Source organism: Protopterus annectens, chromosome 5.part0 (assembly GCF_019279795.1).
Source record: "Protopterus annectens isolate FY-2018-M chromosome 5.part0, PAN1.0, whole genome shotgun sequence".
NCBI lineage: Eukaryota > Metazoa > Chordata > Ceratodontiformes > Protopteridae > Protopterus > Protopterus annectens.
In genome coordinates, this window is record NC_056735.1 from 29,279,770 (window position 1) to 29,294,274 (window position 14,505).

General features: G+C 40.7%; 1 protein-coding gene across 1 annotated transcript in view; it reads left to right on the forward strand.

Moving 5' to 3' along the window:
- The window catches only part of LOC122802457, a 271,537-nt gene that overhangs the window by 206,698 nt on the left and 50,334 nt on the right, over positions 1-14,505 (forward strand). The gene's annotated exons all lie outside the window — the stretch shown is intronic.

The following is a 14,505-nucleotide window of genomic DNA, read 5'->3' on the forward strand; positions in this document are numbered from 1 at the left end:
ATATCCACACAACAGGCCTCCCTAATTCAACATGCAGCTGACTCTACACTGATATGCTCATTGAACAGTTGGGCACATGTCCAAAAAAATTACTCAGGAATCTTTAGCAGCCACTGAAACATGGCTTTGTAACTCGCATCTCACGCCCACCCCCCACTCCCCAAAAAACAAGCTACTTTTCCCCCCAAATCGCTCTCTCTCTATCATGAAAACCAGAAGTTAAAATCCTCAGTCTCAATAATGCAACCACTGAAGTCACTTCTCACAGCAAATTATTAGGGATGATAGTGGATGCTAATCTTAAATTTGACCTGCATATACAAAACTGCATAAAAAATCACCAAAAATTAGGTGTGTTTTACAGAGCCAAGAATGTTTTTACCAACACAACTAAAACTACACTTGCCACTACTTATCTCCTCTCCACTCTTCCTTATGGCAATCTCATCCTTACTAAACCATATGCATTACAAAAAGCAAAACTTCAACAATGGTATAATAAAGGGGTGAAATTTTCAGCAAATACCTCTTTCAGAACCCACAACTGTATAGCACTACTTTGCCTAAACTTGTTAGACCTACCCCATCAACCAAAATATACACAGATTCGTATCACCTATAAAATTATCCATCATGCATCTGCATGTCCAGCACTAAATGCCATTCTACACAATTATGTTACCAGTCGGTCATTGTGATCCAGTGACCAGAAACTCTTCTCCATCCACAAACCTATCAAATCTCCTGGGCACGGTCAATACTTGTGTCATTTTTCTAAGGCCTGGAACTCCTCACCTGTGTCCATCAGGTCAATACCCTATCTCCAGTCCTTTAAAAACATAGTAAAAGACTTCCTGGCTGTCTTCTTGCTCAGTCCCAGGATAAGTTATAATATGAACCTTACACCTCCTTACTCCTCTTTCATCACTCTCTTTCTTACTTCAGTCAAATTCTCTCCCTGACTCTCTGTCTAAATATGCCACAACCCTGTTTTTTTTTCTCCCACTTCATATTGCAGTTTCTAGTTTTATTATACTAACTTGCCATTAATTTCAATAAACTGGCTAAAATTTTTCTAAATACTAAATCATTTCATCTAAGCTGTATCTAATTGTAACCAATGTTTTCACATCATATCTAATTTGGTGTAATTGTTTAATGTGTAGATTTATTTATTAATGTATTTGTCTATTTATTTTTTTTACTTATTTATTTATGTATTTATTGTATTGCATTATTTTTCAAGATTTCAAGATTGTAAAATTATTGCTCTTAAAATGTTTTCGTAATACTTTGGAGCTTTTCTCCGCAGGCCTCCACTAGCAATGGGCTCCTATGCAGTAGGACTTTGCCAGTAATCAAATGTCAATAAATAAATAAGCAAGCGTTGAAAATCGGTTATAACAGTGAAAACCGATCAATGACCCTGTATGTTTGGTTATGAGTTAAGAAAACACAGTGCACACAAACTGTTCCCTGTGCTGAGCTGTTCTGAAAGAAGTAAATGAAAATATGAAGAAATGCATTTATTTATTTATCTTTGTTGACCAGGAAAATTCTGAGTGGGTAAAACCCATTTTCAATGGAAGCTCTGGGGAGAAAAGCAGTATTAAGCTACTAGGTTCTGCAGTGCTGAGGTACGGTACATACTCCACTTAAGAATGATCTTAGCACAAATATAGATGGTTATGATCAGGTCTCTGATTGTAACCATGTTATATGTTCAAAACATGGATGCCAATAAAGTTACCTCGAGAGCAAGGCAATGAACGAAAGCCATTGACAGGATATCTCTCATATCACACAACCAACTTTATTATATTTTACCAGTTCTTGGCTCAGGTCTTGTAAAAGCTGGTTAATAAATGTTCTACTTGAAATCCAGGAATAAATCATCATTCTTTCTTCCTGATCTATAGTTCTTAACCAATCAAAAGCATTTCTTCATATGAGCTGCTGAATGGACTGCATTGGGAATCCTTGTTGTCTCTTCTGCTTTGTACTCCAGAGAGTTTTAGTTATTTTTCCAATTCATTTCTTAAGTTATCAGCTCATAACAGCTCCCATTACTATGTTTACACTGCCCTACCTACAGTTGCAAACATACGTTTTTGCTTCCACTTTAATAAGAGGGAATTCACAGCCATTCACCTCTTTGTACTTAGTAAATTTGTGTGCTGAGCGGCCATGTGCAGGGTGTGTCTGATTCAGAAAACACAACTACACAATGTGGCCGGCTGAAAAAAATGGACAAACGTGTTATCTGTTAATGACTGTATAATGAAGTGATGCAATGATAAAGAGTCAAAAACATGGGGGAGTGATTCAGAAACATTTAAAAATCACTCAGTGACACTGAACCCTCCTTAGATTTGTACATGGGCAGATACTCATGTTCAGGCAGTGTAAGTTACTAAATAATGGCAACTATCCTAAAGGCGTATCTGTGAGAGGCTCTACAGTATAACCTTACAAGATACGTTTTGTAAGATGACTATAAAACAACTAAGCAGATACATACAAAATAAAAATGATACTTAAAAACACCAGCCTGCAACTACCCATACATAGGCTAACCACTCTGTGCATCAGACATAAGCCACCCAAATAACAGTATACAAAGAGCAGGGCACAGTTATCATCATTCGTACAGGTGACGAAGGGGGTAACGGAGTGCATGCCTTTCACAGGGAAGTGTGTGAGTGTGAACAAAGAGTTGTATAAAAATAATAAGTATTTGTAGGGGAAATGTCAGAAATAATATGAGGGGGTTAATGATGGGAAGGGCCAGTGTCAGTGAAAGGGTGGTATGTGTTGGGGGCTGTGGTGGGTGGGTGTCTGTCTGCAGGGACACAGCCTCAGCATGTCATGCATCACTGCTCTGTGGTCTACAGGACAAGTCCAACGCATGCTGGTCAGAGGGTTCAGTTTCCGGTGAGCCCCACCACCCATGAGAGCCGGCTCTGCCAGGATTTACACAGGCTGTCCCATGGCCTTGGCTAGATGTGGATGCACTACCTTACTGTGACCTGTGTCCACTGGAGGAAGTGCCAGCATGATTTCTACAACACCAACAACCACAAGAATGGACTCTCATGAGTGTTGACAAATCCACAGCCAAAGTTGCAGTGGACACACTAGCACTGCAAGATCAGGATCTTCCTCATCCATTCCCAAGGCAGCTAATACCTAAGCAGATTGCAAATGACCTATTACGAGAATGGCCCTTCACTCCTGTCATACAACCCAGAGTAGGCTCTACACCTTCCAATGTGTGATTAATTTCTATCCAATGAATCACAAATATGGTTCTTGCACTCCCGTATGTCACCATACAGAGCCTGAATCACTCTCAAAACCTTTACTAAGGCTCTGTTGGAACTTGACTGTGCCTCCATGGCACTTCAATTTCAGGAGGAAGGTGATGACCATACTTCTAAGAACACTAGTAACATCTGCTCCTGTCCATTTGGACCTTCATGCCCATGGCTACTAGGGCCAGATTTAGGAGTATCTCTACTTGGGGGCCAACACACTTCTCTGATCCACTGTCTCACCAGCAACTTGTCCGTGCTCATTTTGAAATGTGTCCTGGGCATGCTTAGGCATGGAGACTGTGTTCAGAGTCCGAGTGGGTATGTGGGGGTTACACCCCCATGCCCAAAACACACTCTGCATACCTGTGAGATCGCATCCCTACCATCATCATCATCATCAGAGGCTAATGAGTCTCCAACATCAGATGGGGGTAGTTCCACAGTGCTGGTGCCTGTCAAAGTTTCATCTGCGAGTACACCAACAAACAAACATATCCGGTGTAAGTATGACCCAGCATCAAAATGATATGTGTATCTAATCTCCATACATACATACATATATATATATATATATATATATATATATATATATATATATATATATATATATATATAAATATATAGATAGATATACTAGACGGGGATATGTGCTATTGGGATATAACCATGCTTTTACCTTGTGCAGATGTATTTAGCACCTGGATGCCCAGTGTACCTACATAACACAAGTAATACAGGTACTTTATACACTGTAATGTGTATAACAAGTATAAAATAAGGGCAGACAGAGATAGTACGACTACATACCTGGGGCGTCATAACTGGAAAGTCTGTGGGGCCTACCCATCTCCACCCTTTCATCCACAACACTGTGGAACTCTGTGGAGGTGATACTGCCGTAAAGTGAGGGCAAGAACTCCTCTGTCTTAGTAAGTGGTGGTTTGATAGCTGGTGCACCACCTGTCTTCCTGCATTTTTGTGCTACAGTCCCTGCTTTGTGTGTGACATCAGTTTAAGTTTTAAGAGCCATGTTCCTCACATTTTTCACATGTAAAGGGTCTGACACAAATACCACTCAACACTTTTTTAATGACGTCTATCACTGAGTAGGATAAATGAATCAAAAGAACATTGTATAGATGTAGCATGATGTTGCTAATTAAGGTTGTTTGTAAGTTGTTGGTAAGTGTTCCACATGTTGATTATTTGTTCAAAATTATGGGAGCTGGTGTGTCACAGTGTATAGATGGAAAGCTGAGACCAATGATCATGCTGTTTTTAACCATTTGAGGATTAAATCATTACTGAACATTTATATGGCTTCCAACTGAAATGTTGGCAGTGGCACTCAAATGCTGTGTGCCAACATGCTGGAAAACAAAAATACTGAAAATAGAGGGGAATAGTGAATCTCAAAGATCACTCCTCTCCTTAAAACTTCTTCTTGCAGGGGAGACAAGCCCCACTGCAACACCCTACATCCCGACCTTCTATATACTAATTCTGAGATCACCATGAACTGGAGAAAAGGGAATATTCCAAGAAATGGTATCTCAGACTTGGTATATATAAGTCCGATCTTTTGGACATTCAGTCTTCTTATTTCATGGGTCCCAGCATTTCCAATGGTTACCCATTTATACTAAGCAGCAAACACAGGGATGGAGGACTGCATTGTTTCATGCTTTAAAGCACCTTTGAAACTATAGTAATACAGTCCCTATATTTTATTATTTTGCCATCCATTGCACAAATGAGGTGACTGTCAGTGCACAAAGACTGAAACATGCAAGAAGTCCTTTGTGCACCAAATCCATGTCATTTTTCCTGAGATCGTTGAGGCTGAGACAGCTATGACAGCATAAATTGAGAGTAGTGCTCTTTTTAGAGCACAGACGTGGTATGAAGAGGAGTTTAAGATTTTTCTGAACGTCCTCCATAGGTAGTACAAGTGGGGGCTCCTGCAGAATGGAAATTCTGGGTCACAGTATAAGGTCAATGCCTGGAATAGTTTGCCAAGGCTTTCACCCATGCTGCTGCCATCCCACCAATGGAAGAAAAGTGTCCCCACCACTGCAGTGATTTAAGTCACTGAAAGCCTAATGCCTTTGGCAGATAGGTGGCTGAAGTTAACACACAATCACCACCTCAGTACTGTAAGTATATCATCGTATAGCTAAACACATAACCTGCCTTTGCATGCCACCATCAAAGGTGTCATTAAGGCCTTTTATAGCTTCAGTCCATTAGCAGATCAAAAGGACTAGGGAGATGGATATGGACAGACTCAAGCACTTAAGAGAGCATTAGGGAAAGCATAGCTTCTGTTGTGAAATATGTGCCTGTTTTCAAAATGGTAAATTATATTTATAGAACAGGACAAAACCTGTCAGTACTGGCATTCTTTATCGGAATTAATATGACTTCACCACTGTGTTCCATCTCCCCCATTGTGTAACCCCACACCCCATCAGTCATGTTTGTCTTTTATTAAAATCAACCCTCCTCCTTTTCTCCACCTCTTACTTCAACTTCCTTCCTCAACTTTCCCCTCTACCAAAAAAAAAAAAAAAAAAATTAGAAAGAATACCTGTCTCAACAAAAAAAATACTCCTACCCATACCTCTCGGTTTCCTAGATCTGTAATTATTATATGCATTATTAAACATGTAGTTGTATCACAAAGCACTGAAGATTTCAGTTAGCAAATAATTAAAAATAAATTTGTAATTACAGGGGATTATTGATGTAAGACGTTGAGAGGTATGCTCCTATTCTACCTCCATCCTGCTCATTTCTCATTTGCTCACCTTATATCCTGCCTTCTGCTTGCTTTCTTTTTTCATCTCTGTCTTATATCCACATTTCCAACCATTAATCTGGTCAGAAAATGAACACACCACGCTGAGCTCTCTCAATTCAGTACTGGCAAGACCAGTCAGGAGGAGAAGGTAACCACGCACACCACAAACCCAGTCTCACATAAAACTATCACAACTGCAAACCAAACACATAAACACACAAAAACATACTCGGAGGCGCTGATTAAAAATCTACCAAAACAAAAGAGGCCTCCAAAGCAGACACCCAAGCAACCACCACCTCAAGACATAGCACATGCAACACATAGTTCACAAAGTCAGTGTGCTAAACAGTCACAGCCCTTAAGGCCAAACAACATGCCAGACACACTTGTAATAGGTGACTCCATAGTCAGGCACACTGACATCCCGCTCACCAGACTGAACAAGGAGAGGGTCACAGTAAGCTGCCTGTCGGGAGCTAGAATCCGCCACATAACACAAGCACTCAGGTCATTCCACAGCAAGTACAAATATGACTCAGTCATTGTACATGCCGGTGTGAACGACCTGAGACGTACCTCCCTGGACTACATGAAAAGAGACATAGAGGAGCTCTCTGATTATGTAGCCCAGGCCGGTATGACCCTGACCCTGAGCAGCATCTTACCCTCACCAAGAATGATGCCACAGTACAAAGACAAAATGATCAGTTTTAACAATTGGCTTAATTACTGGTGTCATTCTAAGGGGATCCAGTGTCTGTCTGCTTGGGATGACATGCTTGACAAGCCACGCTGCTTCAAGGGATGGCTTGCACCTGTCACCCTGGGCTTCCGGATATTGGCCAAGGCTCTTGCCACCCCATAGTGCCTTTTTAGGCAAGGCTCAAATGACAAACCTACCTCCCTAGAAAACACAAGTGGAAAAAAACTAAGGGTAATGCTGCTCAATGCCAGAAGTCTAAACCTCAAGATGCATGCCCTCGAAGCCCTCCTCAGTATGGAGAACAGCGATGTCTGTGCAGTGACTGAAACCTGGTTCAAGGCTCCTGAGAGCACCCCAGCACTATCAGGTTTTACCTCATATCATGCTTTCCGCCCCAAAACTTGGACCGAACCACAAAAGGAGGGAGTATCCATTTTCATCAAAGATACCCACACCTCCAGGTTAGTGGCAACGCACGAAGCATCGGAGACTATCCAGGTGCAACTAACCATAGGCAAAACTGCCTTACAGTTTGTAGCATGCTACAGACCACCCACTCAAACTCAGGAACCCCACACAGCCTTCCTGAAGACACTGGAGAGTATGAATGTCTCTCCAAATACCATCATTTTGGGAGACTTCAACTACCCAAACATAGACTGGGAACATTACTCAAGCCCCAACACCCTAGCCCAAAGGTTCCTAGAATTCATAAACTCAAATGCAATGGAACAACTAGTCACCATTCCCACAAGAGGAGACAATATACTAGACCTGATCATCACAAACATGGGGACAAAATGCTCCACACCAGAAGTACATCCCTCTTTGGTAAGATCAGACCATAAATTAATCTCACTGGAAATCCACATCCCGCCCCCACCCCCTGCACAAAAGACCACAGTGAAGAACTTCTCAAAAGGAAACTTCACACTTCTTAAGACTGAAGTGATATCTTTCAAGGCCCGTGGGCCAGTGGAAACCACAACCCACACTGCTGAATCCTTTGCAAATGCCTTCTATGGGCACCTTCAAGAATGCATGGATCATGCAATCCCAAATAAAACCAAGACCCATTCCCCCAAAGGCAGGCGCCCAGTCTGGTGGACCCCAGCCATAAACAAACTTTACAACAGGAGGAGGAGGAAGCTACTACATGACAGAGCAAAATCCCTAAAAGGGAAGGCATCTCTGATCAGTACTAGCAAAAAACTACGATCACTCATAAAATCATCCAAGGCCAACTTTGAGAGAAAAATCGCAAAAGACACAAAAGACAATCACAAGGCCTTCTTTAGCTATGTTAGAAACCTGGGTGGAAACTCCCAGATATGCTCAGAGTTAGTCCAAAATGACACAAAATACACTGAACCCACTGACATTGCCAACATTCTGGCAGACAGGTTCAGTGCAAATTTCTCCTCCCCCCCAAAAAGAGAAATAACTATCCCAGCAGAGTGTAGCCTCCCCAACATCTCAGATGCCCAGGTGAGAGCCGCTCTCTCTAAAGCTAAAAACACAGCATCAATGGGACCGGATGGTGTCCTGGGCTGTGTGCTACATGAACTCCAAGAGGAACTAAACCCACACATAAGGCTGCTGTTTAATCTTAGCCTTACTACAGGATACGTACCCAAAGAGTGGCGTACGGCAACAGTGGTCCCACTTCACAAAGGCGGCGCTTCTACGGACCCTGGAAATTACCGCCTCATAAGCTTGACGAGCCTGGTCTGCAAAGCTATGGAGAGGATCATTATGGAACTCATAAACAAAGACATTGGTGACCTACAGACATTGGATCCTACCCAATTTGGCTTTGTCAAGGGCAGATCCTGCCTTTTGAACTTGGTCGACTTTTTTGAAACAGTCACTAAGGCCATTGATGAGGGTAAGGCAGTTCACACAGCCTACCTTGACCTTGCAAAAGCCTTTGACACAATACCCCACTCGGGCATCATAGACAAACTCACCAGCTTAAATGTAAACCCATATGTCACAAGATGGGTTGCAAACTGGCTCAAGGACAGAACCCACAGGGTCAGAGTTGCTGGAGCTATGTCAGACTCTAAGCCAGTCACAAGCGGTGTCCCACAGGGCTCAGTCCTGGGACCCCTCTTGTTCGGCATTTATTTTTCCGAGGTACAGGCAAACATAGGAGGATTGTGGCTGACAAAGTTCGCAGATGACTGCAAACTGGGCCATAATTGATACTCCAGCGGACACAAACATCCTTCAGAGAGGCCTCATAGAAACGGATAATTGGTGCCAGAGCCATGGCCTTAAGCTGAACACCAAAAAATGTATAGTCATACCCTTTGGGAAAAACAAGGTACTGACAAATTACCACATAGGCGGTAATCCATTAAGGATGGAAGAGGTAATCAGGGACCTAGGGACCCAGGTTGACAGTAACCTCTCATTTGACACTCACATTGCCAAAATGGTTAGGAAGACCTTCTATATTGCCCACCTTATCATGAAGGGTTTCACATCTAGATCAAGAGAGGTCATTGTGCCCCTGTACTCTTCTCTTATCAGGCCAATGATTGAGTACAATGCCCCATTTGGGATGTATCTCACCCGACACCTGCAGCAGTTGGAAAGACCCCAAAAGTTCCTCACCAAGAGGATAAAGGGTCTTAAACATATGTCATATGCTGCCCGACTGAAAAAACTCCAGCTCTATTCAGTCACATGCCGCCTACTCAGAGGTGATCTGTGCCTGACGTACAAGGCCATGTCCAATCCTGAATTAATGGACATGCTCCACCTCAGAAAATCCAAATCCATCAGAGCCACGAGAACAAGTGACTTAAACCTCAACACAGAAATAAATAGAACATGCTGGAGGGACAGATTCATAACCCAGAGGCTCCCTACACTCTGGAACAGAATCCCAGTCCATGTTAGGCAGAGCCCCTCACTGACTCTATTCAAGAGAAATCTCGACGAGTGGATGGGAGATCGTAGGTTTACCCCGGGGGTCATCTCTGTGTCACTGCTAGACAGAGGCATAGTAAACTAAACCCTAAAAGGGCGTAGTATTCTCATCCTAAGGGGTGGTGTAAGCCACATACACTCTGGCTAGGCTTATAAATGCCCTAGGGCAGATAGCCTAGTACGAACCTATGAACCTATGAACATTCCCAAAAACGGCTTATGCATTAGCATCATTTTCTGTGTTCGTAGGTTGCATGATAGTTGGCACAGATCAGTATCTCTGGGAATGTATAAGCACAGTGAAATACTAGTTTCCACCCTATGGCAAAAATGAAAAAACATCCGTTACATGTGCTAAAATCTCACAATTGGTCATGCAAATGAACTTAGAGCAGGTGTGCTTCTCTAAGCAACAGTGAAATATGGTAAAGTTAATACATTGCCTCAGTGCACTGGATGCAGGGTTTTAATTCCCTCAGGGTGGGACAGTTAAATACAATATTATGTTGTGAGCATACAACTACATGCCAGTCCTGTGAAATGTTTTATGTTATTTTTAATGCCTTTCCTGTAAGTGTGTCGATGGTATACCTAGCTAATGCTCTGGTTCAGTGTATATGAGTAACACAGGAATGGATTCAAATACGGTTAACTGTGTTTCTCTTTCATTTCTATTTACTGTTCTGTTATCTTGATGCATGTTTTAACAACATCTTCCTATTTCTGATTCTGCGGTATACCCTTTCAGTGCTCTGGCTTGGAGAATATGTGTGACACAGGAATGGTTACAAAGTCATGCAGGTGTACTTACCTTGTCTTGCTAATAATGTTTAACTTTCCCCTAACATGAAACATGAATACCATCACTGTGTACATTATGCCATGGCGTTTTCCACCACCAAACCAAACTGTAGGTATACAGTCACCTATTCTTGTTGAGTTAAAAAGTTGATAGGTATGCGCCTAACCCAAATCCATCCATTTCGATCTTTATTAGCTCAGCTTCTATGCCCTCAAAAAGAGAATATATCAATATGTTTGTGTAATCTCTAGGGAAAACAGTTTCAATGTCTTGAGTAAGTATTCTTTTGAATATCATAATTAAAAATATATATTTTTTTTGTGTTAAAAAGGTTCCCCCTTTTGATGGGGGGAGGGAGGTGGGAAGCACTATTGGAACTTACAACTACTATTAAATGTAAAAAACAAGCCAGGAATTAATGATAAAATCTCTATTAACAGTTTAATATTGTTCAATAGAGATAATATATAAGTGCAATGTAGTTTCCTTTTAATTATTGTTTCTATGAACTTATAATGACTGTACTTGAGACTTGCATTGGAATGCTTTTTTAAAAAAAATGTTTAAATTGTGTATAGAATTAAATGCAATTTTCTGGCTGACCACTAGATGGTAATATTTGATCGATTATACAAACAGTTGTTTCATAAGCGTTTTGTCTGATGAAGTTCTGCAAGAAAAAAACACAAATTTTTATTCAAATCCTAGGACTCCTTCTGGCGACCACCTTTTTTTTCATTTCTTTTCAAAATGGAAGTGAAGTGAATGGCTGTTTAACACAGTTTGCTGGTGACTCTGCAAATGTGCCACATATCACATATGTGTCTTTTCTATGACCATCTAACAGTCATAGAGCTTCACTTTCTGCCCTTAGTAATGCATTGCTATGTGTCATTTCTGAGTAAAAATCATGGGTTCATAGTCATTAATGTCTAGCTTTTTCCTCACCCATCTCCATCCTAGTCTGTCCTTATCTCCTTAAGTTTTGTTATATCCTGTCTTGCTTATTTCCTGTCTGCTTTGTACCCTTTACAACTTTTAATGTTATCAGAAGCACATTATCACACCACATACATGGCTAGAAAGAGCTTATAAAACAAGAAACCTCATGTATCTGAACTATACATTGCATGACAGTTGAAAAAAAAACGGAACTTAGCTGCCCATATTTAAGCACAGAGAAATTACACTTCTTATCCAATGGCAAAAACTGAGAAAAATCATTTGAACGCTTAAGACATTATTTGTCATGCAGCTGAGCTCAACATTGATGCAAGACATCGGGCAGGTGACATTAATTGTTTTATTGTAACACCTTCTATGTCTTTTTATAGTCATAACATGTTGTATACGTTGTCAGTACATTAGGGGAGGATTTTGATTCTCTGATTATTACATGTTGTGTACCAATGTTCATTTTTTTTACTTCCCAGTGTTCTCACATTTTCTTGAAATGTATTTTTTTTTTTTTTGCAACCTTAAGTTCCACTGTGGCATTATTTGCTAATGCCATGATCTGTAGGACATAATTCAGTCAAGCAGGAGCTCATATCCATTAAGTCTAAATTGTAGAAATCGGACAAGCAATCCATACCTTGCAGGAACTACTTACAATGCATATTAGGTGTACATTGTCAATACAGTTTTCATTCTTCAACACTGTTCTAATATTTCCCTGAAATGCGTGTATTCACACCCTTAAAGTCTATGTTCTTCAGTGCCTTTACTTAATAGTACCTTGCACTATGAAATATCCTTGAAAAAGGCAGGGGGCTAAACAGAGGTAGGTGCAGTTTTGTTGCCCTGCTGTTATTCATCTTTTCTAAGAGTGCTTCCATGGCAAGCCTTGCTACTACACTGTTTTGGAGAATATAGCTTTGAAAAATGCAAAACCCACGTAGGTGTATGTCATTTTATTTTTATTTATTTATTTGTTTGTTTTGTACTATGTGTTCCATTTCCCTGTAATGTGTTTTTCAGTCATCTTTTTGTACCAGTGCTTTTATGGTATGCCTTGCTAATATACTGGGCAGGAAACTATATCCTTAACGCAAATGGTTCAAACGCAGGTAAGTGTATTTTTGTTGTTGCCATCTATCATGTGTTCTATTTACCGGAAATGTTTTTTTCCAGTCACTTTTGCTACCACTGCTTCTATGGCATGCTTTACTAATACACTGGCCCACAGTATCCCAACAACAGAGACTGGGGTTCAGTTCCATTCATGTGTGTTTCTCTTTTTGCGTTATCTTATATTCAAGTTCCCTGCCAGTAAATAATCCTGTCATGAATGTGGACATTGGGCAGAGGAGGTTAGCACTGTCTAACAATATATTTCTGTATTCTTCTGCCTTTGTTAAGCTAGGGAATCGGGAGATGTGGGCTAATATCCCAACTCTCACCTGCTTAGTCCCTCTTAGCTCATTTTCTGCTATGCTGTCTGCTTGCTTCACATTTTCATCTTGGTCTGTTCTATACTCCCATCTGTAAACTACGCTATGGACAAAACGTAGAAAGACACACCCCACACAAATGCAAGAATGAGCATGCACTTCAAGGTCATCCTTCTGTATTTATATATCCTTTGTTGACCAGCTTGATCCAACCAGGCTAGTGGCCTTTTTTCATGGCAGATCTAAGGTGCTGTTTATACTACACAGGGAAATGTGGTCAGTGTGGCACAGAACTTCCCCTATTCTTTTCAGTAGGTGCCATGAGATCTTTTATATCCACCTGAGCTGCAACTAACAAATGGGACCTCAGTCTAACATTTCACCTAAAGGACAATACACTCAGGAGTGCAGCACCCCATCTTATACCTCTCTACAGGGTTATTAATCTAGCTGTCTAGTGTGAGAATAGAACCTACAACCATCTACATTAAAGCAGAGTATGCTACCTGTTGCACCACTGACCTGCCTTACTACAATTATTATTACATGACAATTTTCAGAGAGCAACGTCAATGGCCAGCAATAATAAAAGAGAAATGACACTTTACATCCTATGGCAAAAAGGAAGGAAAATCTTTAGCACACACTAATCAGTCATCCAAATAAGCTAGGCCTTTTGCAATACATACCGATGTAAAATGAAGAAAAGCTGCTGTTGTTATTCAAAGTCCTTTGATGGCTCAGTGTATTCATAGGTATGTACCAGGCTAACAACCACTGGGACCTATGCAATGATTCTTACTGTGTTACTGCACTGGCTGGGGGTTCCAAATCCCCTGGGGGTTGTATGTTATTTTATGACTTTTCTGTTTGCGGTCTTCACACGTACTACATTCAAAGATACAGTATATGTGCTTTATAACAACCTTCTAGTTAGACTACTGCTGTGTTTTTCCTTGCTAATGCCCTGTTATGAACCATTCAAGTGTTGACATTATGGGTTCTATTCCCTTGAGGACTGCTTTGTATTTTTTTCTGTCTATCTGCACATGTACTGCATTTCCCAGATATATGTGTTTTATGACCTCTTGCATTTTGACTGCTACAGTAGCTCTCCTTGCAAGTAAAGTGTGGATATACTGGCAAATGGATTAAATTGTTGGTTGGACTCACCTCATGCTAACATGTATTTATTTTTAATGACATTTTTGCTATAGTATAGGTCAACTGTTGACACTCTGATGTTATCAGGACTAGTGCAAGTTGGTACAGCATGTTATTTTATTGTAGGTACATTTCACATTCTTCAAAACCAACATATTATCATAGCACCTTGTTCACACTGTTTTTCCAACAACTGATTTGTTTTTCAACTCCATTAGCACTTTAAGGTCATCCATATTTGTGGATTCTGTTATTGTAGTGTAATGTAATCAGAATTAATGCTTTATTAAACAGAATTTTTCTTGAGAATCATACCTTTAGCTCTGTCTTCAGAAGTTCAGCATCTAATATTACTGTAAAAAAGTGAGATCATTAGAGCT